This window comes from Emydura macquarii, unplaced genomic scaffold (assembly GCF_026122565.2).
Source record: "Emydura macquarii macquarii isolate MOO-44397 ecotype Brisbane River unplaced genomic scaffold, CSIRO-AGI_Emac_v2 contig_1146, whole genome shotgun sequence".
NCBI classification, from domain to species: domain Eukaryota; kingdom Metazoa; phylum Chordata; order Testudines; family Chelidae; genus Emydura; species Emydura macquarii.
The window spans coordinates 9023719-9051171 of NW_027131283.1; the positions used below are offsets into that span (position 1 = coordinate 9023719).

General features: G+C 39.9%; 1 protein-coding gene across 4 annotated transcripts in view; it reads right to left on the reverse strand.

The window, feature by feature from the left end:
- FYN (FYN proto-oncogene, Src family tyrosine kinase) overlaps positions 1-27453 on the reverse strand; it is a 189136-nt gene that overhangs the window by 103617 nt on the left and 58066 nt on the right. For 3 of the 4 annotated variants that reach the window (XM_067546612.1, XM_067546611.1, XM_067546609.1), the window contains exon 2: positions 1095-1155. The gene's annotated coding sequence lies outside the window, so the exon portion shown is untranslated. The remainder of the gene's footprint in view (positions 1-1094; positions 1156-27453) is intronic. The other variant, XM_067546610.1, reaches the window with a different exon arrangement.

Sequence of the window (27453 nt, forward strand, 5' to 3'; positions counted from 1 at the left end):
TTCAAAGGAACGTGCCATCTCTACCTGTGCTATGATTTTAGTTTTCTACACTATTACTGTGACAGATACTGCAACCCCATGCAATATCTTTGGGGACCGTACTGTATTGTGTTTCTGAGTGGTTTATATATCACCGTGGGCCAGAGATTATATGCAATTCCAGGGGGAAGGTTACCACAGTTCCTCTAGAAACCAAAAACAGATGGGGGTGATAAAGATGAATCACTTAGATTGTAAATACCTCCAGAGAGATACCAACCCTTGGGGAGGCTTGCATATACTGGTTTAAACTGGGTTCTCCAGAGACCAACAAAGAGATGGCCTTTGATATAAAAAGGCAGGGTTTAAACTGACTCAGGGCCTTCTTCCTGAACCTGCAAAACAGACAGGGTCTTCTTTCTAAAGGGGGTAGACGCATTGGAAAGACTTTGGCCTACTAGGTCCCCATAAGAGTGATTCCTGGTATGTTTAACATGTGTTTAAGTTTGTTTTTATGATGTTTTCACGTTAAGAATAAAAGTGCTATCTTAGGAAGAGCTGTGTGGTAACATGTAACTAAGAGCAATACATTGTTCATAGAGAGAAAGCAAAGCTCAGGCACTGACAGTTAGGCAGATTGGCTTGCTGGGGATATCAAAGGGTAAAACAGGGATGTGTGAAGGCTTAAACAACCCCGCCCTCCCTCCTCGATGAAAAGGCAGTGGGACAAGAGTTCCCTGCTCAGAAACAGGTGATGATTGGAGACCTGACTGGGCACTCCGAGAGCGTACCACAGAGGTGCATGATACAGGTGTTATCCTGAAACTGTGACAGTTACCACACACTTTCTTTTTGAAGTCAGGTCTTTAGGTTTTAGCTTAGAGGTTTTTGAGCACTAAGCAGAAGCCATTCAGCAAATGAAATTGCCAAGTGAATTTCTTGCCTTAAGACCCAGCATTTTTTTCTTTTAACGTATCTCATTAATGACTGTGCCTTTATAAAGTTGGGTTTTCCCAAAGCAAATTAGTTTTTATGCTGGAAATGAAAAAGGTTGAAACAGTTTCCCTCCACAATCATCACTGCAGAACAAAAGCAATAAAGGCAGCACCACTTACCAGAATGAACCCCCCGAAATAAAGTAAGTTGATATTCACCACATTTCTTCTAAAACAGGTCCTGCAACGTGAGAGAGAGGATTGTTGAGTGACTGATCTATTTTTGCAACTAAAACAATGTGATTTACAGTATTTTTTCTACTTGCAATCATCACCAATCTTTCCTTTCCCCCCCTCCATTTTTAGGCAAGAAGTAACCGGATTTGATCTTTTACAACTCATTACTGAAATCACTCAGTTCATCATACAAAACATGAAAATGATTATAGGCTTCCTCCAGACCTGCTCAGAGAGACCATTGTTACTGGCATGCTAGTTACTTAGATTACAGTGATGTAAGGGTTAATAACATGCAACAGATAGCAGCAGTAACAAAAGTTTACCATTATTTTAATCCCAACCCCAAAACACTGATCAATCCGACTATCTCTTCTTGGTAAAGCAAAGGAATTGATTCACTGGTTTTATACTCTTGCAGTCTGTCCTAAGCTTTTAATATTGTAAGAAAAAATATGTCTAGAAAAATCAACCTTTAGATTTTGTTTGTTTGTACAAAGGGGTGCAATTAACAAAAGATAAAAAACTAGACGGACACATATCTAGACAAAATTCAGGAACAGTTTCAAAAGCATGGAGACTAAAACAGACAAGTTGAACTGTTTTGCCAAGACTGAGTACATTTCAGACAACAGCTACTCCTATTTTCCTCTCAGGCTAAATCGTTAGACAGAATGACTCTTGTGGCGTATGCTAGCAGCTATGTCAAAACAATTTTTTTGAGCAAAAAACTGCTGGAGGAGGGAGAGGCTGTGATTTTGTCAATATACAAGTTTGGGGGAGAGAGCACAAGCATGAACTCAAAACTGAGGAGAGGAAAAGGATTGTGCCAATGGTACCTAATAGTTCAATAAGTGGAAGTAGACAAATATTTAACTACATGTCTATAATTCCAGGTTTTCCACCCTACATCAACACAGTGATGATGACAAAGCACTTTTTAAAAAGAACTTTTGAATGGCTTTGTATTAAGAGTGGGGCTAAATATGGAGAAGAGTGAGTTTTCAACCTCCCTCATTAAAGCAGAAAGGCTTCAGAAGTACAAGCACTTAGACTCCAGTTACATGCATTATGGTAAATACTGCTTTGTTAGACTCTGACTTAATATCCAATGCAAATGGAAAAAGGTTTCATAAGAACCAAAAGAGAAGAGGGAAAAATATGCTGAGTTTGCAGCCCAAAAAGAGAATCTGAGAAAGCAAGCATGTGCATTCTGGTTTTACAGGATAGAGGCAGCTGTGGAGTTAAAGCTGACTGAGTAATTTTATAAACTTGCACAAAAGATTTAAAGACCTGAATTATTGATCCAACAGCATTGCAGAGGCAGATCATTACATTAGTAACCTTCTCAAACTCATGGTGTGTTGGCAGGGAAGCAGAGATTATTTCCTGGGTTGGATTACCTTTTTCAAATCAGATTGTCTTTACACAGAAGTATCTGAAGAAATCTACAGTATGGGAAAACCCTGATAACAAAAAATGAGCCTCCAAACCTACAACTCTCTCTAACTCATAGGGTTGGATTCTGCAATGCTGTGGATCCAGGATTGGAAGCAGGTGTACAATACCTTAAGTCTAACTACTCAGAGTTTGATGTTGTGCTTAAAGATTTGGCATAAAGGACTCCATCAGGAACATTGAAAGTAAAAGTGGAAAATATTTCCTCCAAAGTATTAGGGGTAGAAACACTTGTTACAAGTCCTGAAAATAAAACCAGGGGGGGGGGAGAGAATGGGGGAGAGCCATTTTCTGTTACTTTGGTGGTTTAAAGTAAAAGGATCACCAAGTTTATAACTGGATGGAATTCCTGAAGACGCTACAAAAAATTACATTGAAATCATTTTCTGAGACTTCGTTAGGGCAATTATTATTCTAATAATCTGTTTCGCTCTTAGCTGTAGGCATTTGGGTTGGAAAGAATTAAAAAAAAAAAAAAAAAAAAAAAAGTCTACTACCCAAAACAATTTGGGTAAAATATGTAGTTCGACAATTACGGTTTTAAGAGGAGCCAAGCTTTAGGACACTCTTGAATAGTAAGTATCCCTAATTGGGATGTATGGCATTATCTTTAAAGCCATGTGAGAAATGAGATGGTTATTTCAGTTCTTCGCTAACTTTGCATTGTTGCCTCAAAATTACTGGTCAAAGTTTGTTTGAATTTCATTATATCTGTCTTATATTTTGTCTGAATGAAGCAATTTTTGTACTTTGTTTGGCCAGTAGTGAAAACAATCAGACATTTTAAAGACATCAAAAGGCAGAAATTGACTCTGAGGACTGGAACAGTAAACTTCTCTCAGCAGTAGTTAGAACTTGTAAATCTTTCAGCAACTGGCCTTCTGGTCTGAAAGAGAGATGGAGAAGAGATTTCCGAAACCTAGGACATTCCTGCACTTCTAACAGTTAAACAGAAAAGGGAACTAAAACAGCACCTCCAATGGCTTGTTATAATGTGAATGCTACAGAATTCTCACTATAGCCTTGGATACAGTTGGCATCTTGCACACTGCAGCAACTTGATATACTAAGAGTTCCGGAGGGGTAGCCGTCTTAGTCTGTATACAGTAAAAACAATGAGAATTCTGTAGCACTTTAAAGACTAACAAATTTAATTTCAGCAGGCATAAGCTTTCGTGAACTTCAGCTCACTTCCTCAGATGCAGTTGGAGTCTTTAAAGTGCTACAGAATTCTCGTTGGTTTTTTTGATATACTAAGTCCTCCCTTCCTCAGTGGGCGGCAAAACGTTTCAGGGATGCTGAGACACAGGCTTGATAGGTACTTTTGTTTGACCACAGGTAGTGAATCCTAGTTAAGGACCATTTGGGCAGAGTATCTTGTTAAAGGTTCAGAAAATGAGACAATTTAGCAAGCCTCTAGCCTGCCATTCTAAAAACTGAAAAAAAAAAAAAATTAAAAAAATCAGGGATTTTGTCAAGTTTTGCTATTTTGGCCTCATTTTCTAAAGTGATGTAATACGTGGCCTTTCTCTTTCATTACAGAGGAAGCCTGGTGTTTGGGGAGGAGAAACAAAAGGGATGTGTTCCCTGTAAAGTGAAGCAACAGTTCTGATACACAGACTTTGGAACCAAATGATGATGCTGGATAGTTGGCCGGCTGAGAGAACAAAAGACTTCTCCAATGATATAGGTAGAATTTCAAATTTCTGTAATTTAAGCTTAGAGCTTACTTAGAGGACCTGTTTGTAGTGCCTGCACAGACAGACAGACAAATATATTGCACTCAGTTCATAATTCCTTTATCTACTTCAATAATTCCAAAATAACATTCCCTTTAATTGAAGACAATCTGAAGTAGGATTCTGATATTGTTAATAGTCTCCAATCACTGACAGGCACCTTTGAGAGGCGCTTTACTGCCTTTGGGAGAGGCAGGAACAGAAGAAGGCAACAACCTGAACACAAGGTCTGAGCTACAGGCATTTTGATCTCCTTCCCCAAACAGTGCTGCAAGTAGAGCTGGTCAGGAAATGTTGTTTGGTCCCATTATAAATTTTAACACCACCACAAGTATGTTTTTATTAATTTTTCTTCAGAAATTTTTGCCCTCTCTCTCAACAAAATTTCAGTTTAGGGATTTTCAATGAAAACTGAAAAAAAATATAGAAAATGGACATTTCCCTGGAAAGTGTCTTTTTTTGACAAAGAAATAAAGAAAGAGCTTTTTTGGTTGCAAAAAGTTTCAAATGACAAATTTTGATTAGCTCTGGCCAGAAGGAGGCTAGTAAGGGTCAGTGCATACACAAGAAAAGCATTGTGTCCCAGAGTACTAGCTCTACTTGTAGGTATGTCATGTGGGAACCCAAGAAAGCTTTAGTTCCAGGCCCTTCTTCACTTTGGAGAAGAAAGTAAGGAGGAGGTAGGGCACTGTGAATGACAACACACTTTTTGAAAGGTAGAGAGCTTTCCTTTAATTCACTCATTTTGACTAAAAACGTACACGTTACAATATCCTAAAACAGCCTTCTTTATACAGTATTTTAGAATGAATTATTCCTGAGCTATGTCAGTCTCCTCAAACAAGCAGCAATTTAAAAAAAGTTACAGCAATCTATACCATCCCATTTTGTTTATTCCATCAATTTTTATTTATTTTTTTACATATAAGAGTCCCATAGCTTTTACACCTTTACGTAAAGCAGCAAAACCAGGATGCTAATATAAGAACATGAAAGTATAAAATATAAATGTAATGAAAGTCATATACACAATAACATTTTATTTAGCATTGGCATCGGATATGGCTTTTATACTTTATATTATCAAACAGTGGAAGCTAGTGGATGGATAGAGCTTAGAGACATGTAGAAGTCTGGTATAAAAATAGTTTTTGAAATGGTAATGTTTTGTAAAAGCCAGAACTTTTTGATGGTTACAGCCACTTGTGATGTTTACAGCCCACACTATTGATATTTCCTGTTTCATGAACCCACCTTTACTTATCCACACTCAATTTTCAACTAGACATCTGTCATCAATACCAGACACAGAGGAGGGAGGGGGAGACGGCCCACTGACAGACATTAAAATCAGGTATCTTTTTAGCACATGATCCAAAACCCAGTAAGTCCATGGATAGGTTCCCATCAACGTCAATGAGCTTTGAATCAAGCGCATAGACAACAGGCTTAACTTTACTCAAATAAATCATAAACAAAGCAGACAAACTAACAAAAGAGCACACAGGACAAATTCTGAATGCTCCAACGGAAAGATTTATTTTTGTTTTAATGAAAATCGCCACCAGTTATCTGTGAAGGCAGTGGTGCCAACATCATTTCTGTCACTACTGATAAACAGAGACAAGGTGGGTGAAGTTATGTCTTTTATTAGACAATCTTCTGTTGATGAGAGAGACAAGCTTTCAAGCCACAACGAGCAAGGAAAGGTGGTCCAATAAAAGATATTACCTCACCCAACTTGTGTCTCTAACATACTGGGACCAACACAGCTATAGCACACTGCATACTACTGATAATGGCAGCTGGTTCCTATTAGTGGGAAAAGATTTCTCATGCAAAAACTTAAACAGAGGGATCTCTCTCATCTACTGGAGAGGAAGGACGCCCTTGTTAACCACTGGGCTGGGCCTTGAATGTCTGGGTTCTGAGACAAGTTTCATGTGGGAACATCGCCTAATTCATCTGTGTCTCATCTCCCCATCTGTAACAGAGGGATATTCATCCCTCCTCATACTGGTTTTGGTACAGATTTTCTCAGGTTTGTGACATACTCAGATATTACATTGATGGGAACCACAGAAAAGTCTCTAAACAAATACTGACAAAATACTGTCAGTTTCAATGGCTGGGTTGGATCCTGTTAATAAATATGTACTATTTAGCTTCGCTGGTAACTGCAACAACCCAACCAGAATCATATATGTTTTGGTTCTTATCCTGTTACTTCACAAGACTACAATTAGGAGAAAAAAATGAAAAACAGGTGCAAGTTTAAAAGCTTGTTTCTCTAGCACTGAGGAACCTGGATCAGTATCTGCAGTTAATGACGGTTCTACTGCAGGATTTGGATCTACTGGATAAAGAAAGGTGGTGTTCACTACTGTGCTAAATACTGCCCCTACTGTAGTACAGATTTCAGCAGTATCGTTTAGGTTTATTATACATCTGTATAAGCTTACATTCACTATTTTAAATGAGTGGGTGTTTTGGATCATATATCCATCTATCAAGTATTACCCTCTTTTTAATAGATTGTTATTGCAGGGTTTCAGTACAGTTTTGCTCCACCTTTTTTATTAATGCTGGGGTCTCCATGCTAAGCTAGTGACATCGGTATCCCCTAATATCAGTACATTGGCCTCCATATGACGACATGCCCAATTTTATTCAGAATTGAGTGATTTTTTTATGTTCACTGCTTTTCTGAAGCCCACCCACTTTATATTTTTAATCCTATTAAACAAACCAACAAAAAGACTTCTGAAAAAAATCCAGAACTGAACACAGAACACACAGAGTGAACTTATTATACCTCTAATTCATAAAGAGATTGTATGGCTTAAATTCTTCCTACATAAAGCAATTTAGTGCCATACAAAGCCAAACTATACATAAAGGCTTCTTATCCTGTGAACATCTGAAAAGTATCCAACAATAAAACCTTTAAAAATCAAGGAAACTTTTAGGCTTGCTCTTACATAGAGAAACAGGGGCATCCCTGTTAGCCTGAAGGCATTCTTTGATATATGAGGGTTCCAGATGGCAGGCACATAAAATGAAAAAGCCCAGTCATCAGCAGGAGGAATCTAGAGGCAGCAAACAGGGAGCTCCTAAGGGTATTGACTCTTCCCCTGTCCCCTGCTGCTGTGACTGACAATACCCTGGACATCACCAGCCATCAAAATCCATCAAAAATACACATGGACTTTTGATGACTCTCCTCTCAGAGAGGATGAAATCCAGAGAGAAAGAGGGCAGTGTCCATAAAGCAGATTAAATATAGTACCAGCCTCTTTCAGAAATCCAGTGGTTTTCATACAATAATCATTTTGCATCAACAAACTCCAAGGCATGGACAAGGGCCACTGGTTCCAATTATGCCCCCAAAAAAATGGAGAGAAAGGAATAGTATGTTTATCTCCAGCACCATCTCCATGATAGCTAAGCTATGAATCAGCATTCTCCTGGGGCATGCCACATCCTGGAGAAAGCACATCTCAAAGTCTACCGCCCTTCCCAAATGCAGTTGTGGGGATCCATCACTCTCACAACAGCAGCAAGTGTTTATGCAGAAAAATAACTTTAGTAAAGTACTTTGAATTAAACGCATCTAAACATACCAATCTTTTGTCCTTTTTAAAAGTGTAAATCACTTTTTTTGCTCTTTCCTCAATAACCTGCCATATCTGATCTATTTCTTTATTTCCAGCATATGCTTCTCTGTCACCTGGTGCCACAACCTGCATGTCCTTGCTCCCTGGCCTGCCACTCCCCCTGCATATGCTTCCCTGTATGGACCTCCTTTCTCCTTCTGCACATACTGCTTGGCTCTCTTCTCCCCTGGGTGCGTCTCTCACACTGATCGCTCCAGCCCTTTTGGCATTCCTGCTAGTGTTCCAGCTGATGGCTCGAATCTCCAGTTTACCAGGTGGTCCAGTCCCTAAGGCTGGCTCCTTTTCCTTCTCCTCCTAGATGGCAGGAGCTGGATCCTTTTGGTGTTCAGCTACTTCTATCATCATCCATTCTCTTTGCAAGAGAGATCCTTGACATGTGCTGAGGCAGCTGGAAGCATGAAAAAGCTGGCACTGTGTGACTGCCAACTCTCTAGGGACCACTATTTGAGGTCTGCTGATCAAGAAGGTGTGCAAATGCTTGTGGATACGTGGCAGAGAAGGTTGAAATATGTACAAATACAGGAAGACGCAAAAGTGCTAAGAGCCAGGAATGTGAAACATAACGAAAAACAAAACATACATGAATAGACTGGAATGCCTCAGTGTGAATGAAACTGAAGATATTGCAGATTATGCACAAACTGAGAACATAACTGCAATCACAACCTGTTTCTAACTTCTGCCTTTTGAAATACGGCAACAACAACAACCACCACCAAAAAGGTTCTTACTCTTAAAATCCCCCTGCTATTCATTTTTCCTTGCTTCTTCTAAATGAAAACATATTTTGGCGATCTTCTTTTTAAAATGATTGACAAGCAATGTACAGCATACATGGCTCATGCCATCAGAAGTCTGGCTTGGCAATAAGTTTAGGCTCAGTCAATAAAAGGGTTTAAACAATCTTTGGACAAACCACTGGGAGGTTTGATACTACATGCATTTAGATTGGGATATCCTACAGTTTCCAGCTGTTTCTCCCCTTACTGAGTTGCATACACCTAAAAATTGTTTACTCCTCAAAGAGTAGGAAAAGGATTTTATGAATCATTGGAAAAGTGCTTACATTTTACACCCAGGAAATAAGAATACTATGTAAAACTAGCCAGCCAAATACTTTTTATGAATGGGGCCCACAGTTCTCAAAATAGATCACAGAATAACTTTCATAGCTGTCTCCTTGGAATGTTGCTGGGATACAGTCGAAGCTCACTGAAAAGGATAATACCCTACCATAGTCATTAGGGCTTGAAAATAAAATCTAGTTAAAGGGCACTCGCTTTCTCATTTAGACTTAAACCAGCAAATTCACCCTCATGCTTAAAATTGAGCATTTGAGTAGTCCTACAGACTCCATTAGAACTGCTCTCTTGCTTAAAGTTCAGCCCTTAAGCGTTTGCAGGATCAAGATATAGTGAAAATAAAAATAAACCAGTATTAAGTGAGACACTGGAACATTTCCTTATCTTATAAATTACTTATCAGTTCAGCTCTTGCAAGATTGGGATCTGAATTTATTAAAAAAATTAATTCCTTTTCAAACATGGAGACAATCTTAAAATGCATCTAGAACAAGACAGTTTAACAGTCAGCATGTTTATAAATATTAGAGACTAAATGAAGACAGTTTTAGAAATAAGTTCAAACAGATTCTAATCTCAAACAAGTTTTTTCTTTTTAAAAGAAAAACATAAGAACAGACATCCACATTTCATCTGTTCAATGAATACTATACATAGAAAGCAAACTTACTTATAGAATAAAGTGTGTTATTCCTTGATAAATATGTAAGCTCTTTATCAAGGGCATTATACCAGTGGTGTTTAAGTGAGTGGAGCAACGTTACATTTATTATTGGTATTACAAAAACACTTATTATTACCACTGTGTGAGGCACTGTGCAAACATAAAGCAAAAGATATTCCCTGATCTGAACAAGTTATAGTCTAAGGTCCTGAATCTCCAATGAGTTCTGCATGTGTTGAAGGTATTCATGCAGAGCTCATTGTAGGGTAACGCCCTAATTATGCATCTCTCCTTGCATCTTTGGGACAATTTTTGGGTGCCAGAGGAGACATTTACATGTTACTAAGAATTTCCAGTAGTCAGATATGTTCAGTCACCCCAATTTTTAGTATTTAATTAAAATTTATATTTTGAGCATTTATTTGGTAAAAAAATCTATTTTCCCACACTAGAATCTCAAACCCTTTACAAAATATTAAATAATCTTCATAACATCAAAGCGGAGGTAAGGCAACATGGTCAGTTCCACAAGATTAAAATAGAACAAAGATGTTAAGTGGCTTGCCTGATGTGACAGAGCAAATGTGTGGCAGAACTGGAAATAGAATCCAGGAGGCTTAGCTCCTAGTCCCATGCTCAAAATCACTAAGCTATCTTGTTTTCCCCTGCAGAGCGGCACAATTCACCCCACCTTGCTTACGTTAGCCACAAGAAATGTTGGGAGTGTGATACTGTAACTCAAAAGTTACCTGGGACTGCAATAGAACAGTTATTACACATACTTCAAAACTTTCCCCATGAAGTCGGGGGGGAGATTATTCTTTTTCTTTAATCAACCACCTACACATGCTCATGTTCCATGATATGGCATATCAGACACAGTAAGACTCTTGTTGGAATTTAATTTTGTAAAAACACAATTTGCTAATTCATTTCTGTTGAACAACGTTTATTCAGCAAAAGAATGCTAGTGTAACAAAAATTACAGCAACATGACTAGACCGTATCAATAACCAAATTGTATGCAAGAAACAAGTTAAAATGAACTCTGACATGTTTTTAACTTAACAAAATTGTGATATCACATTCTGCTTTCATCTTTTAGGATCTGGCAATGTGGGAAAGTGCTACGAGGCAGGTGGCACTGAACTTGTCAAAATCAAATGAAGATTATTGAAGAAAACAATCACAAAGAAAAGCATGACATTAACAGTAGTTTCACTGCAATCTGGAACTTGAGTTTGTTACTCTTTAAAGGGACACTAAAGTCATTTGGTCTAAATTTGTTTTATCTATTATTGTTACAAGTATAACTAGGATTATTATAACTGAAATATTAGAAAAATAATCTATTTTTTAGTTTTACTTTATGCATTAGACAGTAATTTGTGTACAGCAACAGAAAAGAGAAAAACAGCTTTAAATGTTGTTGTAAAAAACACTATACCGGGTGGGCAAAGATCAGAGATAGAGGTAGTCCTTCAAACTACTTTAAAGTTCTTTTTTTTTTTTTAAATTTGAGTTCACCTCCCTCTTTTAGGGGGAAAAAATATAGTCCCAGTATTTTGACAGTTTTCATTCCAAAACACAAAACAACCACCCTATCCAACAGCTTCCAAAATACTCAAACAAACTGAAAAAACAGGAAATTACATTTTCAGGACAACACACGAAGGACAAATGAAAAGATTTTGCAGTGACAATGCTTCAGTACAGAATTCATGATTGAGACTCTACATTTATTTTTTTCATTATATTCTAAAATACAGCAGTTCTTCCTTTAAGAGTCCCAATGTGAACTAGAATAATGCAGTTACACGTGTAATCCTAGCATTATGCTGTATTAGTTTAAACCTCTGAATGTCAAGGACATCATTTTGCTGGCATCCGAACTACAGAATTCTATGGGTTCAAAATTTCATACTACTTCCTTAATAATCTGCTCTAAAACAAAAACAAAAAAAGAAGTAGCTCCTCCCTCACTTTTAGTCCATTACATTAAACAGTGAAAAAACAAAAAGTGGCATTAATCTCACATAAAAATAAGGTTTAAGGGCAGTACTTTACCCTCCAGTAACCCAGAGCATAATCTGGCCTATTGTTTTCTGCACATTTCAGACGTGTCATTGGTTTCCTGCTTAACATTCTTTTATTATTACTACATAAAGCAAGTCTTGTCTCTAAGGGCAATATGTTGCTCACATCCTCATAATGGATTCTTGACTCTGACTTTGCTCTCCCTATATTCATATAACTCCTCTCACTGAGATCAATAGAAGATTGGAACATGTTGAAAGAGCAGAATATCAGCCAAGATCTATTAAAGTAACTAAGACCTGGTTTCAGTGAGACAATATTTCTTAAAGTTTACTATTGTTGCTATCAATGTTTCAGCATAATCGGTGGGAACAGCGGGAACACTAGCGTACGTAAAGGGCTGGCATGTTAGCCACCCTGTCATCTAGATCTGCACTGAGCATAGTTAGACAATAATGGTTAAAATGCTGATGGTATTCAACACTAGCACACCCATCATCATTTGTATGGATGCACTAGTGTAGAATAGAAGTAGAAAGTTTTAATGCTCCACTTGCAAAGATCCAATGTTTTGCCCAGAGTTTTGTCCCCTTTTCTACATGCTATGAATTGCAACACTTTTAAAATTACTTAACAGTTTTAAAAAATTCATTGTTATAGGGGCAATCTCCTTGCCTGTCCTTAGTTACTGAACTGATCCAGAACACTGGTAAGTTTCTTGTATTTTCAGTTTTGCAGGATATAATCAAGTTTATGAAAGCCATCATTTTTGAAGCGTGGCAAAAAAAGTCTACTCTATCAATGTACTGTCAATGATTTACTGCACAAGACAAGGCAAAAACAATTACACAAAATCTTAAATCACCTTTGTATTGCTGAAAATATCTAATTTGAACTTAAACAGGAAATGTCACATTTGATTTTGACCTAGAATCAAATATACTTGGTCTCTTTGAAATACAACACACACCATTTATGTAGTGTACTGAATATGAATTCCAACTGCAGAATGTCGGATACAAGAAACAGAAGACATCTGAGGAAATACATTTTCTCTATTCTTAATGTTCTATTTGCAGCAATGAAGACTTTTGTTTTTAACGGAGTCTGAAAGTCTACACATTGTAGAATGTGTCAGTAAAATCTGTGGAAGCACACACACATGCGCACATACACACAATGAAGAAAACAGCATCAACTACCCAAAGTCGCATAAAAAGGCAAGAATAATTTGTTTTTATATATATAAATGCTCAAGTGCTCTGGTGGATAGTAGAGGACGTGGACTGAAATCTGCATTCGGTAATGTCATCGGCACAAACTGACTGATCTTTTAAATCAAGCATTATTTTTAAAAACAAAATACAGTATCTGAAAGTTACTTCTTGAACATTTAGGATCTGACCCAGCAGAAAGAAGTCTACAGCTTCCTGGGCTATACATTTCCCAATAGGCCCCAGAAGCTAGTTCTGCAGCAGGCCAGACTACTCAGAATAGCCTTTCACAGCAGGTTGAACTATAAAACAAAACCCTACCTATATGCTAGAAAGCTATTAAACAGAGGAAAGAGCTCATTTGCTGACCTTTGTCTCCTGTGCTCCACACATTCCCATTCATGGCCTGTTCCACTTCGCCTCTCCTAGCTCACCTGTATGGGTGTATAGATGACAATTCCTGTGGTAGAACTGGTAGGATATGGCCCCCCCAAAAAGAAAACAAAGGTTAGCCTATTTGACATCTACACTAAAATCATTTGGTAAGTGAGTAGATGAGTGTCACTCCTATTGCCACCAGTTTCCTGAGCCGCCCGCTCACCATTTGGTTTGAGTGGGGAGAGAGAAGAAGAGGACAGTTTTCATGGGATGGACTTCACCTGAGTAGGGAGGGAAACAGACTTCTGGGATGGAGGCTGGAAAACTGATTAAAAGAGCTTTAAACCAGGAATTCTGAGCAGATGATTGGGAGATGCTCATATAATCTCCATGCCTGATTCTAATACTGAGCAGGAGGAATATCAAGTAACAGGATGCATCAATGGAGAGAGGAACAAGAAGGTAGGAGAATGGACATCAAGAGGGAAGACAGTGACAATATCAATGAAACTAAACAGTTAGGTAGGCTATACTGGCAGTAGAAAGTCTGTTCTTAATCAGGTGAGGAATCTGGATGAAGCCAAGCAGAAATAACAAACGTTTCTACACTGGTGCAAGGAGCCTGGGTCATAAAATGGAGAAACTGGAACCACTGGTGCAGGAAGTGAAATCAGATATGATAGGAATAACAGAAACATGGTGGAAGACTAATCAGGACAGAAATTAGGTATTGAAGGGTATGTGCCATTCAGGAAACACAGAAATAAAGGGAAACGGGGTGGAGTAGCATTATTTATTAATGATAAAATAGACTATAAAGAAATTTGAAGTGATGGAGTGGATAAAACGAAATCTGTTTGGGTCAAAATCACTTTGTTGAAGAAAGTTAACTGAAGCTCCACTGAGATAGTGCTTGAGGTACGTTACAGATCCCCAGGATCCAATTTGGATAGAGACCTCTAATATTTTAATGAAATAAATACTACTAGGAATTATGTAAGACTGTAATTTCCCAGATATAGATTGGAGGACCCGTGCTAACGGTAGGACCCAGATATTCCTGAATGCAATAGCTGAGAGATTTCTTCACCAAATAGTCTCCGAACCAACAAAAGAGGATGTTATTTTAGATTTAATATTGGTAAGTAGTGAGGACTCATAGAAGAGCTGGTTGTAGAGGACAACTTGGTTTGAGTGATCATGAGTTAAAATCAGTTTAAACTAAATGGAAGGATGAAACAAAAAATAGATCTGGTCTGCAATTAGGGTCCTCTATTTCAAAAGGGCAAACTTTAAATAATTAAGGCAACTAGTTAGAGAAAGCAGTGGCATACGGCGGGTCTCTGGTGCCCAGGGCCAAACCTACATTTGCGTGCCCCCCACCTCACGCCTCCCCCCCCTCATTGGGCAGGAGAGGGTCCCAGCGCCGCCCCCAGCTGCTCCTGGGAGGGGGGTCTGTACCTGCAAGGGGGTGAGTGCAAATGCAGGCTTGGCTCCACCGCTTCCTCTCCCCACACTTACCCAGCATGTGGCACCCAGCTCTCCCGCTGCAGCCCCATAGCCCGTGCTGGCTTGGATGGGGTGGCCACACCTTCCAGCCTGGAGGAGGATGCCAGCCTGCCCTTCACAACGTGCGGCGGGTGGGGCACGGAAGCAGGAGCAGCCGCCCCCTCAGCCTCCTGTGCTCTCCACCTATCGCCAAGGGCTGGCCCGACGCCCCCCACCGCTCCAGCCCCACAGCCTGGGAGGAGGCGCCAAGTCGGCCCTTCATGACAGGTGGGGAGCACAGGAGGCTGAGGGGGCGGCTGCTCCTACTTCCGCTCCTGTGCATTGTGAAAAGCCTGCCCAGCCCTAAGCCAGGGAGTGAGGCCACCCCATCTGAGCCAGCACCGGGCTGGAGTGGTGGGTAAGTGGGCGCCAGGCCAGCCCTTCACGATGGGCGGAGGGCACAGGAAGCTCTGCACCACTCAGAGCCTCCTGTGCCCCCTGCCCATCATGAGGGGCTGGCCCGGCACCCCCCTCACAGGCTGGCGCCCGGGGGCCTTCACCCCACCTCCCTCAGTATGCCACTGAGTGAACTGGCCAAAAGAATTTAAGGATCTGAATGTGGAGCAGGCTTTAAGTCATAGTTGCAGAAGCTAGTTGAAGCCTACATCCCAAGCAAGGGGAAAAAATTGTAGAGAGGGGTTGCAGACCAAACTGGAGGAGCAGGCATCTCAAGCAAGTGATTAAGAGAAAGCAGAACACCAAGGACTGGAAGATGGGATGGATTAGCAAGGAAAGCTGCCTCTTGGAAGTCAGACAGTGTAGGGGAAAAAGGGAGAACTGCCAAAAGCCAAGCAGAGTTGGACCTTGCAAAGGAAATTAAAACCAACAGTAAAAGGTTCTATCACCATATAAATAAAAAGAAAACAAGGAAAGAAGAAATGAGACCACTAAGTGCTGAGCATAGGGTAGAGATTTAAGATAATCTAGGCATGGCTCAACACCTAAACGAATACTTTACCTCAGTTTTTAAATACGGGTAACAAGGAGCTTAGGGGTAGTGGCAGGGTGGCTAATGGAAATGAGGATAGGAATGAAAAATGACCACATCCGAGGTGAAAATCAAACTCAAACAGTTTAATGGGGCTAAATCAGGGGATCCAGATAACCTCCATAAAAGAAATACTGAAGCAACTGGCACATGAAATTGCAAGTCCAACAGCAAGGATTTTTAATGAATTGTAAATTCTGGGGTTATACCCTATGAGTGGAGAATTACTAATATAGTATCTATTTTTAAGAAAGGAAAAAAAATGTGATCCAGGAAATTATGCACCCTTTAGTTTGACCCCAACTGTATGCAAGGTCTTGGAACAAACACTGAAAGAGAAAGTAGTTAAGGACATAGAGGTAAACAGGTAATTGGGATAAAATATACATAGTTTTTACAAAAGGTAGATGGTGCCAGACCAACCTGATCTTTCTTTTGAAAAGACAATCTGATTTTCTAGACAAAGAAAATGCAGTAGACCTAATCTCCCTGGATTTCAGTAAGGCATTTGATACAGTTTCACATGGGGAATTGTTAGTTAAATTGGAGAAGATGGGGATTAATTTGAGAATTGAAAGGTGGATAAGGAACTGGTTAAAGTGAAGACTACAGATGGTCATACTGACAGGTGAACTGTCAGGCTGGAGGGAGGTTACTAGCGGAGTTCCTCAGGGAACTATCTTGGGACCAGTCTTATTTAACATTTTCATTAAATGACCTTGGAACAAAGAGTGGAAGTGTGCTAACAAAATTTGTGGATGACAAAGTTGGGAGAGATTGCCAACTTGGAAGAGGACCGGGCTATCATACAAGTAGATCTGGACAACCTTGAAAATTGGAGTAACAGAAATGGGATGCCATTTAATAGTGCAAAGTGCAAGGTCATGTACTTAGGGAGTAACAACAAGAACTGTTGCTATAAGCTGGGCATGTATCCGATGGAAGAAACAGAGGAGGCAAAAGACCTGGGTGTACTGGTTGATCACAGGATGACTATGAGCCACCAGTGTGATGTGGCTGTGAAAAAGGCTAAGCCAATAATAGAGTGCATCAAATGAGGTATTTCCAGTAGAGATAGGGAAGTGTTATTAACATAAGGCACTGGTGAGGCCTCATCTGGAATACTGTGTAAAATTCTGATCTCCCATGTTTAAGAAAGATGAATTCAAACTGGAACAGGTGCAGAGAAGGGCTACTAGGATGATCCAAGAAATGGAAAACCTACCTTATGAGAAGAGATGCATGGAGCTTTGCTTGTTTAGCCTGATCAAATGAAGGCTGAGGGGAGATATAATTGCTTTCTATAAATATATCAGAGGGATAAATACCAGGGAGGAAGAGGAGTTATTTAAGTTAAACATCAGTGTTCACACAACAAATGGATATAAACTGGCCATCAACAAATTTAGGCTTGAAATTAGATGAAAGTTTCTAACTATCAGAGGAGTGAAGTTCCTGAACAGCCTTCTTACAGAGAGCAGTGGGGACTAAAAGTTAACTGGCTTCAAGTTTCATATGAATAATTTTAGGGAGAAGATGGTACCATGAGATTGCCTACAATGGCACGTAGCTCATCTGTGACTGCTAGCAGCAAATATCCCCAACATCCAGAGACAGGACACTAGATGGAGAGGGCTCTGAGTTATTACAGAGAAGTCTTTCCCAGGTATCTGGCTGGTGGGTATTCCTGACATGCTCAGGGTCCAACTGATCACCATATTTGGGGTTGAAAAGGAATTTTCCCCCAGACCAGATTGGCAGAGACCCTGGGGCTTTTTTGCCCTCTGCAGCATGGGTCATGGTTTAAAGCAGGTTTATACTAGAGTAAACGATAGATTCTCTGTAACTTGATGTCTTTAAATCATAATTTGAGGACTTCAGTCACTCAGCCAGAGGTTCTGGGTCTATTACAGGAGTGGGCGGGAGAGGTTTTGTGGCCTGCAATGCGCAGGAGGTCAGACTAGATGATCAAAATGGTCCCTTCTGGCCTTAAAGTCTATGAGTCTAAAAGGAGATCTCCTTTATAACCTGTATGAGCTCCAAAACATTTCAGTTAGCCAGAAAGTGACTTTGGAACTTGTTAAAAATTCTTCTATGGTTAACTGACTGGTTGTATGGGGGGGGAAGGGGAGGGAGGGAAGGAGAGGGATATGCACTGAGCACGATCAGTACATCTCTCAAAATAAACATCTGCATCTGATTGTCCAATGCAGAAAATACGTTTAAGTGGAATCTAATTACATTTCTGAGATGAGAGAAATTAGACTGGTTTCTTAGTGCCTGAACTGGCATCGTGCCGCTACTGGTGGTGAGGTGTAAAGGGTTAGGTCTACACTGCAATGTAAGTCCAGGGTTAGTGGGACTGGAGTCAGCTGACCCGAGTCAGCAAACCAGGACTTGAGCATCTACACTGATTGTTAACTCTACAAAGAATTTTCTAACCTAGGCTCAAACCTGGGCCTTTGTGTCCACCTTGCAGCACACAGACCCGAGACAAACCAACCATATCACAGATTCTCCAGCATCCTCCTGAGATGTGACTGCTCTAGCCCTTCGACTGTGGTGCACTGTGGGAAAATTTGACTGCCTACCCTGCATGTTCCAGGAAGTCTGAACAGTCCACCTACACAGCCTGATGATTAACATGGAGGAGACCCCTTTACATGAGTTTCTCTTGCTTGCACTTCTGGGTCAGGAATTGGACAGCTTCTGTGAGATGCTGGTGAACATTTTGGCAGCATTTTCTGACCCATCAAAGGCACCTGACAGAGCTTATGAGGGAGGAGGAGGAGGAGGAGTAGCCAGGCATGACAGATGCGCCCTGGCTGATGCTGCTCAGTATACTCAGCATAGCCGGCAATGCCCCCTACGTAGGCTGGTGCTCCTGGCACAGGGCCACAAGGACAGACTGGTGGGATCACATAGTCATGCAGACTGGGGATGACCAGCAGTGGGTCTAGAACTTTCACATGAAGTTTCTGGAGCTTTGTGAGCAGCTTGCCTCGACCCTCCAGCATAAAGACATATGCATGAGGCCACGCTTGCTGGTCTAGAAGTGGGTTGTTATAGATGACTGGCTACTCCAGATTGCTACTGCTCTGTTGCCAACCAATTTGATGTAGGAAAGTCAACTCTGGATAAAGTGGTGGGTGGGGGGAGGGTGGTGGTTTCTGAGGCAATCAGGTGGGTTGTTTACCCAATATGGCAGGTCTAAAAGATATTCCTGAGATAATTGCTGGCTTGGAGAAAACGGGGTTTCCAAACTGCACTGGGGCCACTGATGGGAGTCATGTGCCCATAGTTTGCCCTCCTTTACACTATTCCTATTTTTATGCAGGCCCTTGTGGATCACAGAGGTTGATTTTTGAATGTCAGTATGGGCTGCACTGGAATCTCCATTCAAGAACAGACTGAGACTATTCCCACCAAATGACATCATCACGAACACAGTTACTGTCCCCACCACTAATCTGGGGGACCCTGCATTCCCCCTTTTTCTTGGCTTATAAAACCAAACCCTAATTTCAGAGGCCCTGACAAAAGGTTTAATTACACTCTCAGCAGGTGTACAATGGTTATGAATGTGCTTTTGGCAGACCCATTTAGATTTCAGTGTCATTAATGCTGTCCACATCACTGTGGCTTGTTGTGCTCTTCATAATCACTCTGATGCAGAGGTGAGCCACTTCCTCCGAATGGACCCCCGACAGCGAGGGGCCACTGAATCGGTAACTACAGCCAGGAAGTGCCCTACCACAGCTGGAGCTGGATGCACCTGGGCAACAAAAGTCAGGGATGCTTTGTGCTCCCACATTACGGGCTTCCACTGCCCACTGGAAGAGGTGGAATAGTACCTCTGTGAATGTGCTTGGGGGGAGGGGGAGATGGGGCTTGACTGCCATGCAATGTACTTGTGAATCACATAATTATTTATGAAATGGGAGTGGTTGGGGGGCGGGGGGTGTTTCACAATATTGATTCATATAAGGAAGTGACTGAAGGGTGGATTGCTGTACGTGACTGTAAAGAGGAATAGTGTTTGCTTACTAGTTTCTAAGTCATCCTGATCATACGTTTAGCTTTATTTTTTCAAATTACAGACTGTATAATGAGATGTAGTGAGAGCAAAAAAGCTTTTTGATGACAAACATATTTACTTATAAACATGTATTAAAACAGTACAACATCCACCCATTGGCTGGCAGGCAGGCCTGTACCATTAACACACCAAAACCCCAGTTACAACAGAACCTTTCCTAAATAAAACAAAACAAGTGCACAAACAAGTGCAAACATGGCCCATGGGATTGTGGGATACTTTTGATGGGCTCCCAGGACCCCAATCAAGCAAGGCTGTGTCTACAATGCAAAGCAATAGGGCTTGAACCCTGGGTTATGGCTTGACCCTGGCTCAGGCCCTTCAGCCCAGCAGGTCCTTGGGTCCAAGCCCTAGGTCAACACAATTTGTGTGTAGATGAAAGGGGGAGTTAGGCTTGAGCCTGAGTCTGAGCCCAAGCTTATGCTGTGGTGTAAACATATGCTAGGTGGACATGGAAGAGGTCATAAATGAAGGGGAAAGCAAAGAGGCAGCCTTGCATAGTAAGGGGATCTCAAAGCAAGAAAGGTCAATAGTCAGCAGCAGATCTTACATTGCCCCAGCAGCTCCTGGGCAAGAACCTTTTGATTTTAGGATTCACAAGTGATAATTCATAAGCTTCCTAAATACCCAGTGAGTCTTTCACGGCTTAAGTAGCTGCAGCTTCTGAGCACAGCTAATTGGACACATTTACAGAGAAAGAAGTGGCAAGATATATTACAGTGCAATTTAATTTTTAAATCTCTGCTAATAGACATCAGCAAATTGTGCCCTAATTGACATATTAAAAAAAAAATCCAGACAGTGTTGCTTTTACTATAAATGGAAAGAACTCTTCACAAAGATCGATTAATATAACAACAACAATTTGATAGTTTTACTATAGAGATTTCATCCTCAACTCCCCTTTGGGGGGAATGAAGGGAGAAGTGCTCATGTCCAAACAGGCACGTACTAAGTTGACAGGGACATACTAAGTATTTTGTAGGCTTGGAACAAAACCCTGTTTGTAGGTTTCATTTAATGAAAGAATTTATGTTAACACAGCGAGTGTATTATAGTAACTTTCCATAGACATCAACTGTCTCTTGGTTCCTGTCCTTTGAAAGCTGCGTTTCATAACTTGAGAAATCCTCTTTTAATTTAGAAGAATGGGAAGGGGTGGGGGCTGCTATTCCACGACGCACACTCCACGACCTCCCATTGCACACCAGACATAGGGTCTCACTGTACTATCAACACAACTGCACTGATGTTTGAGCACAGATACAGAGTAACACCATTCTTTCGCAGATTTAAATTGTGGGGAGTAAGTTGCAGTTGTATATATATCACAACTGATCATTTAGAACTTTTAGTTCTATTGTGTTCATTCTAGTGACACATACTGGATTAATGAAGATCAACATGCCCCCATCACCCTCCCACATCACACACACTAAGTTAAAGTTGTATTTAACGCAAACAAACGCGCAATGAAGCATTACAGTAAAATCTATAAACATTTAAATTATGGAAACAAATTGTTATGGGAAAATAGACATTCAAATATCCTCATTACCTCTCAAATAAATGCATATTATGAAAACCACCTTAACTCTGCCTCCATATGCCTTTCCTAACTACAAAAAAACCTCCTTCTTACATCTACTCACTCTGTACCATACATATGTTGAATAAAGTATAAATACTCTCACAAACCACTAAGATTTCAGACCATCTTCCACTTCACATAGCATGGCTGGCCAAACACACACAACTATCTGACTAATTACTCTAAATCAGTGGTTCTCAACCGGTGGTACCGATGGTACTTTGAAGAAGGCTGGGTGGTACGTGAGCTGCACCGCGCCACCGAATCTGCTGCCGGAAGTGCCCACCCACCCACCTGCGCGAAACCCTGCCACCGAAAAGGGGCAAACGGCAGAAGGGTTTCGGCGGTGGGCATTGTTCCCCCCATGTAACCTGCCGCCACAAGTCTCCCCCCACCGCCGCGAAACCCCGCTGCCACCGAAAGTCCCCCCCCCCCCCTTTTAAAGGTTGAGAACCGCTGCTCTAAATTACACAAACAAACACAGAGAGAGAGAGACAGACACCACACACACGAAGTCCACCATCCTTCATCCTGAATTCAAAACTATGATTAGGAGCCCACACACGCAGTTTTTTGGTCAGAAACACCACCATTCCCCTCTCCACCCAGGGGCAGAAATCCTAAGTTACCCACCTCGAATCTAAGGATTAATAATGTCATTACACCTTTCCTATTCACTCCTAATGAGAGTCCAAGCCCCATCTTCCAGAATCAGACTACTTTTTCATCTTTAACTAAAAACATGCTAAACATAGAGGGGTGTAGCCCTCACAGCATCCCATTAATAATAATGGAAGTAACCCAACATTCCTGGGGCATTCAGTTTCCCACTGGGGTTCTGAGCACAAGGGAGTTCTGAGCACAAAAGTGTCTGAACCTGCAAAAAGCTGACAGAACTCAACTCCCACTTCACATCAATGAGATAAAAGGGCACATCACAGGACAAGACCCAACAAATAATAAGGTCCTATTCAAGGCAGGGAACAATAAAATATTCTACAAAGAAAGTTACTCTGCATAGAGAAAATGTTAATTAGTAATAAAAGCCATTGTCAGCACTTGCTTATTTTAAAATGTGTGTGTGGGGAGGTTCTTTGTTCTCCATGGAGAGAAGCATTGGATACTGGTTAGTAATGAACAAACTCATTCCACTTTTAAATACTACTAAAAAGTAAACTTCCAGATTAAATTTAAACTAACCGGCCCCTAAAAAAACCCTTAAATTTGGAGGGGAAGAATGGAAAAAAATCACACTTCTATTATACTATCTTCTCCTCTCCTTCTACTTCTCTCTTGATGTAACAGTTTTCCATCAGCTGTCTATTTTAAGATTTTCTTTACAGTGTTTATTTCTGCTATCCAAGCATGATGAATTGCCCCCACAAGTTTGCCCACAAGATGAACTAGCCAGGAAAAAGCCGAGTAAATTACAGGTGCACAACATTTCCTACAAAAGCAAGACTTTTTTGAAAGTCAGGCACATATTTAAACATACTGCATTAGGATCAATATACAAGAAATTAAAAAGAAAAAAAAAAGCTCATAAAGCTCCCCCAAAAAACAAACCCCTGGCCCACACAACACAAGAGAGAAGTTACTACTTAGTCCTTATCTCACCTTCTGTGCCTAGAGAGACAAGGTGGGGGAGGTAATACCTTGTACTGGACCTACTTCTGTTGGTGAGTGACAAGTTTTCGAACTTACACAAACCTCTTCTTCAGGAAACGTACTCAGAGTGCCTAGGGCTAGTCACTTCTGTGCCCAAGCATTTCTACAAACAAAAGATGATTTTCTCCCAACTGAAGTCCATACGAGTTTTGCCACAATCTTCAGTACAAGCAAGGTTGGGTTCATAAGACTTGATTCTGTGAGGTGCTAAGTGTGTGCAATGCTTGCTGAAACCAGTGAGTTTCAAGCACTAATGGCATGCTAGGCTCAAGCTCATAATAGGAAAGTGAAGTAAAAATACTTTGTGTGTGTGTGTGTTATACCTCTAGGATGGAAAACTTTTTTTTTTTGGGGGGGGGGGGGGAGAAGGGGGAGGGATAAGAGTCAGTTTTTTGTTTTTTTTTTTTTAAATAAGATCTACACTTAATCTCTCAACCTCCCCCCCTCCTCTAAAACTAAACAAAACCTGAAACTTTTCCTATAGATCTTCAAGTGCAGCTCCACTCAGAAAAGTTATTAAAATGACATTGTGGGGCTCTGTGTTTATTGTGTCTTCAATTTCCATATCCAAAGATCAGCTTATGAAATGGCTGCAATTAGAAGAAATGGAATTGCAAAAAAAAAAAAAAAAAAAAATCAACCAACGATTCAATCAACCAACGATTCAAGAGTTAAAGCTGGTTATTTCTCTTACTGTACCTCATCACTGGTAATAAAGATTTTCCAGGTCAAGCAGACCCTCACATCTGTGCTACTCCAGTTCTCACACTGTGTACTCCGTGCCACATGAGTCTATGCCTTGTTTTGCAAATGTCTCAATAAGTGAAATTTACTTTGCTGATGTCAAAGAACATAGAATCCATCACACTCTATTATCTCAGCAATACTATGAATAAAAAGCATCACATTTTATTTTAATAATTAAAAAACTCAGCAAATAGGACTCTGAACACATAGCAAGTTTTTTGTTGAGTAGAGTGGTCATTTTTGCAATTACAATTTTAAGACTCACACTAAGAATGGATTTCATATTTTCTCCAAAACTTTACAGCTTGTCCTTCAATCCCTGAACTACATTGGCACAGAATGCCATCATCAACCATGCAATAAATTCTTGCATAGTTAGACCCTGTATCCTTTCAATGTCTTAGTCATACTTCTTGATGTAAACGTCTACTGAATGTACCAGAAAGCTTACATCCACTACATTTGGGGTGGATTCTCTATGACCTGAAGTCTTTAAATCAATACTCGATGTCATCTTAAAAGATACATGTCAGCTCAAAACAGACGTTCTAGGCTTCATGCAGGAATCACTGGGTGAAAAATCTATGGTCTGTGTAATGCAGGAGGGCAGACTACATAAACATAATGGTCTTTTCTGGCCTTAGTTTCTGTGGCAATGTGAAGTTTGAAGCTATATAAAAATTTAATTTAATCACACTGAAAAACTGAAGAAAGTTTTATAAAATACAGGGCATATCTTTATTTATAGCTATCTATCATAGTTGATTTTTTGTTTAATAATGTCCTAACTAATACTTTATACTCCAGAGACAGAGTTACTTTCAAGTCAATCTGTTGTCCAAGCATTGTATTAGTATCCATTATTTAATTTTATAAAGATTAGATCGATATGAATGTAAATTTGTTTAGAATTTGTAGATTACTACAGTTGATATTTACTTTTTAAAGAGACAATTTAAAATTCATAATATACTGAGTACCCTATACTTCAATACATTTTTCTTTTTACTTAAAACATTTGATACTCCCAAAATTGCCTACAATGGTTCTTCTTTTATAGAGCTCAAAATGAAATTAAAAAAAAAAAATTCTCTTCCCCCTCTATTTCCAAAAGGCTAGTGGAGAACCATTTCAGGAACTTTATTTATTCACTCTAATTGTGACGTATCAGAGAATACATAGAGCAATGAACATTAGAAGCTTGTTTGTGAGTGTGCACTGCTTTATGTAACAGTCATAGAAGATAGGTATTTTTATTGTAAGTTAGAACAGATATTTTAATGGTCCCTATTATAAATCAAGAGGTGGCAAACAGGCAAATCTTTTAGATTCATCAGTATCCATATAGCCATTGTAATTCTCACGCTTTTCACGGATATTCACAGATGACTCAAATAAAACCAAAAATACAATGGCAATTGTAACAAATGCCAGGCAAACTTTAATGGGAGTTTAAATAGCAAAAATACTGTGATTTCTCTACTCCACTCTCTCATAAAAAGGTGCAGGTAGAGAATGTTAATCAGAAAGAGTGCATGAGATTAGGACAACTCTGCTTCAATGCAACATCCTTATTGGGTCAGATACTCTGTGTATTTGACAGGAAGTAGGGCCCAATGTAGATATTTAGACCAAGAACCAATGGGACTCTTTGGTCTCAAACGTACTAATCCCTGGCTATGTGTGCTGAGAAGCCTTCCCTCCCTGTTCCTGTATGACCTTCTTATCGCTCAAGCAATGGCACCGTGGCACGCTTGTATCCATATTGCCATTGGCTCCCAATTACACACAGCCTGTGTTTCGACACTTCTCTGGAGGATGAGGGGTTGTAATTAATGATACTTTAAACTATTCTTTTTTTTTTTTTTTAAATAAAACATTTTGCCTATGTTTTGGTGGGGGAGGAAGGGAAGGAAGAAAGAGAGAGAGATCATGTTGCGCAGATCAACTCTTCCTCAGCTCCTCCCCATCCTACCTACTAGCCCTTCCACTTTTTCCAGAAGGCTCATGATACGATATGCACGGTTTTTTTTTGAAGTGCAGATGGAGTCTACTATGGAGTGGGAAATGCCTCTCATACACCCACTAGGTTTTTCTTTATTGGTGCAATTTTGTCCCTGCCCATGTTGCAGAGGAGAGGCAGCCACTATGACTTAGATTATTTATTCTGTAGTCTAGAATATTGAGCTATAGTAAACGTTCTGAAAAGCAGATTCCCAAAAGTTTATTACCCAAAGGTAAATAGCACTGGCTCTATGTTTCATGACAGCTTCCCCCTGCCACACACACATGCTCCAAAATAACAAAAATTAACAACGGTCAGTGCCAATTATTCACAATATTTATTTTTCAAAACTAATGCTATTCTTGGTCCAGGGTGAAGAAAAAAAAGTAAGGTATTTCTTTTTTAGAAGCATAGTAAATTCAAACCAGTTCAACCAATATGAAACGGGAGAGGGGAGGAGAGAAATCAGATTGAATCATGGCAACTATTGGTTTCATAATGGTAATTACTTACATTCTTAATAAGTACTTCTGTAACCAAAATACAGTTCCTGCAAGGCTTTTCTTCCCCTTTGGTTGGAGAATTTCCATGTACTCTGCCACAAGGTGGAAAATAGTCACCTTGGCACTGCTGTATTCAATACACTGTCAGTGGTGCCCATTACAGGTCATCTCTGTAATGTGCATTGTATTTTTTTATTTTACAATATATTAATTGTGCCTGCTCTGCTGCATGATTGTAAAATGCACTGGCAAACAACTGTACCTCAATGAATACAAAGTTTGTTTAACCGAAGAATAGTTGAAGTTGCTTGGTACTGGGGATGAATATACCAATACCCCAAGTAACGTATCTTGCAAAGACTGCTGTATTAGGTCTTCTGCACTTGTATGTGCAAAACATAATAAAACTACTATTCCAGAAGCCTGCAATTTATCCAAGCAAGATTTTCCAGTTAACTCAAAATAAGTCTTTTTAGACTATAGAACATTTAATTTGTCTACTTGTCCCTCAGTTTAAATAAGTCTTAAAGCATTTTCACAGCTCAACGTTGGTGGTGGTTTTGGGTTTTTTTTTTCCCTTGCTAGTATTTATTTAATATTAAACTGGAGACTGATGTACAACCCCATGATAGCATTAAATGTAAAACTCTCTCTAATGCTGTTTTCTATTTGTACTGAAATTTGTGTGTAATGTGATGAACAACTGTAATCTCAAGTAATGAACTGCTGCAAAACATCAGACTACTGAAGCCATTTTAAACCAAATCCTCTGTGCTATTAATGCCTTTGACTCTGCAATGTTGATTCCATGCTTTTAAATATGTACATGATAAACACAGTAATCAGTTGTGACTATTTTCCCCTCTCCTATAGGTTTTTACATCATCTGTATTTTAGGGCTTGT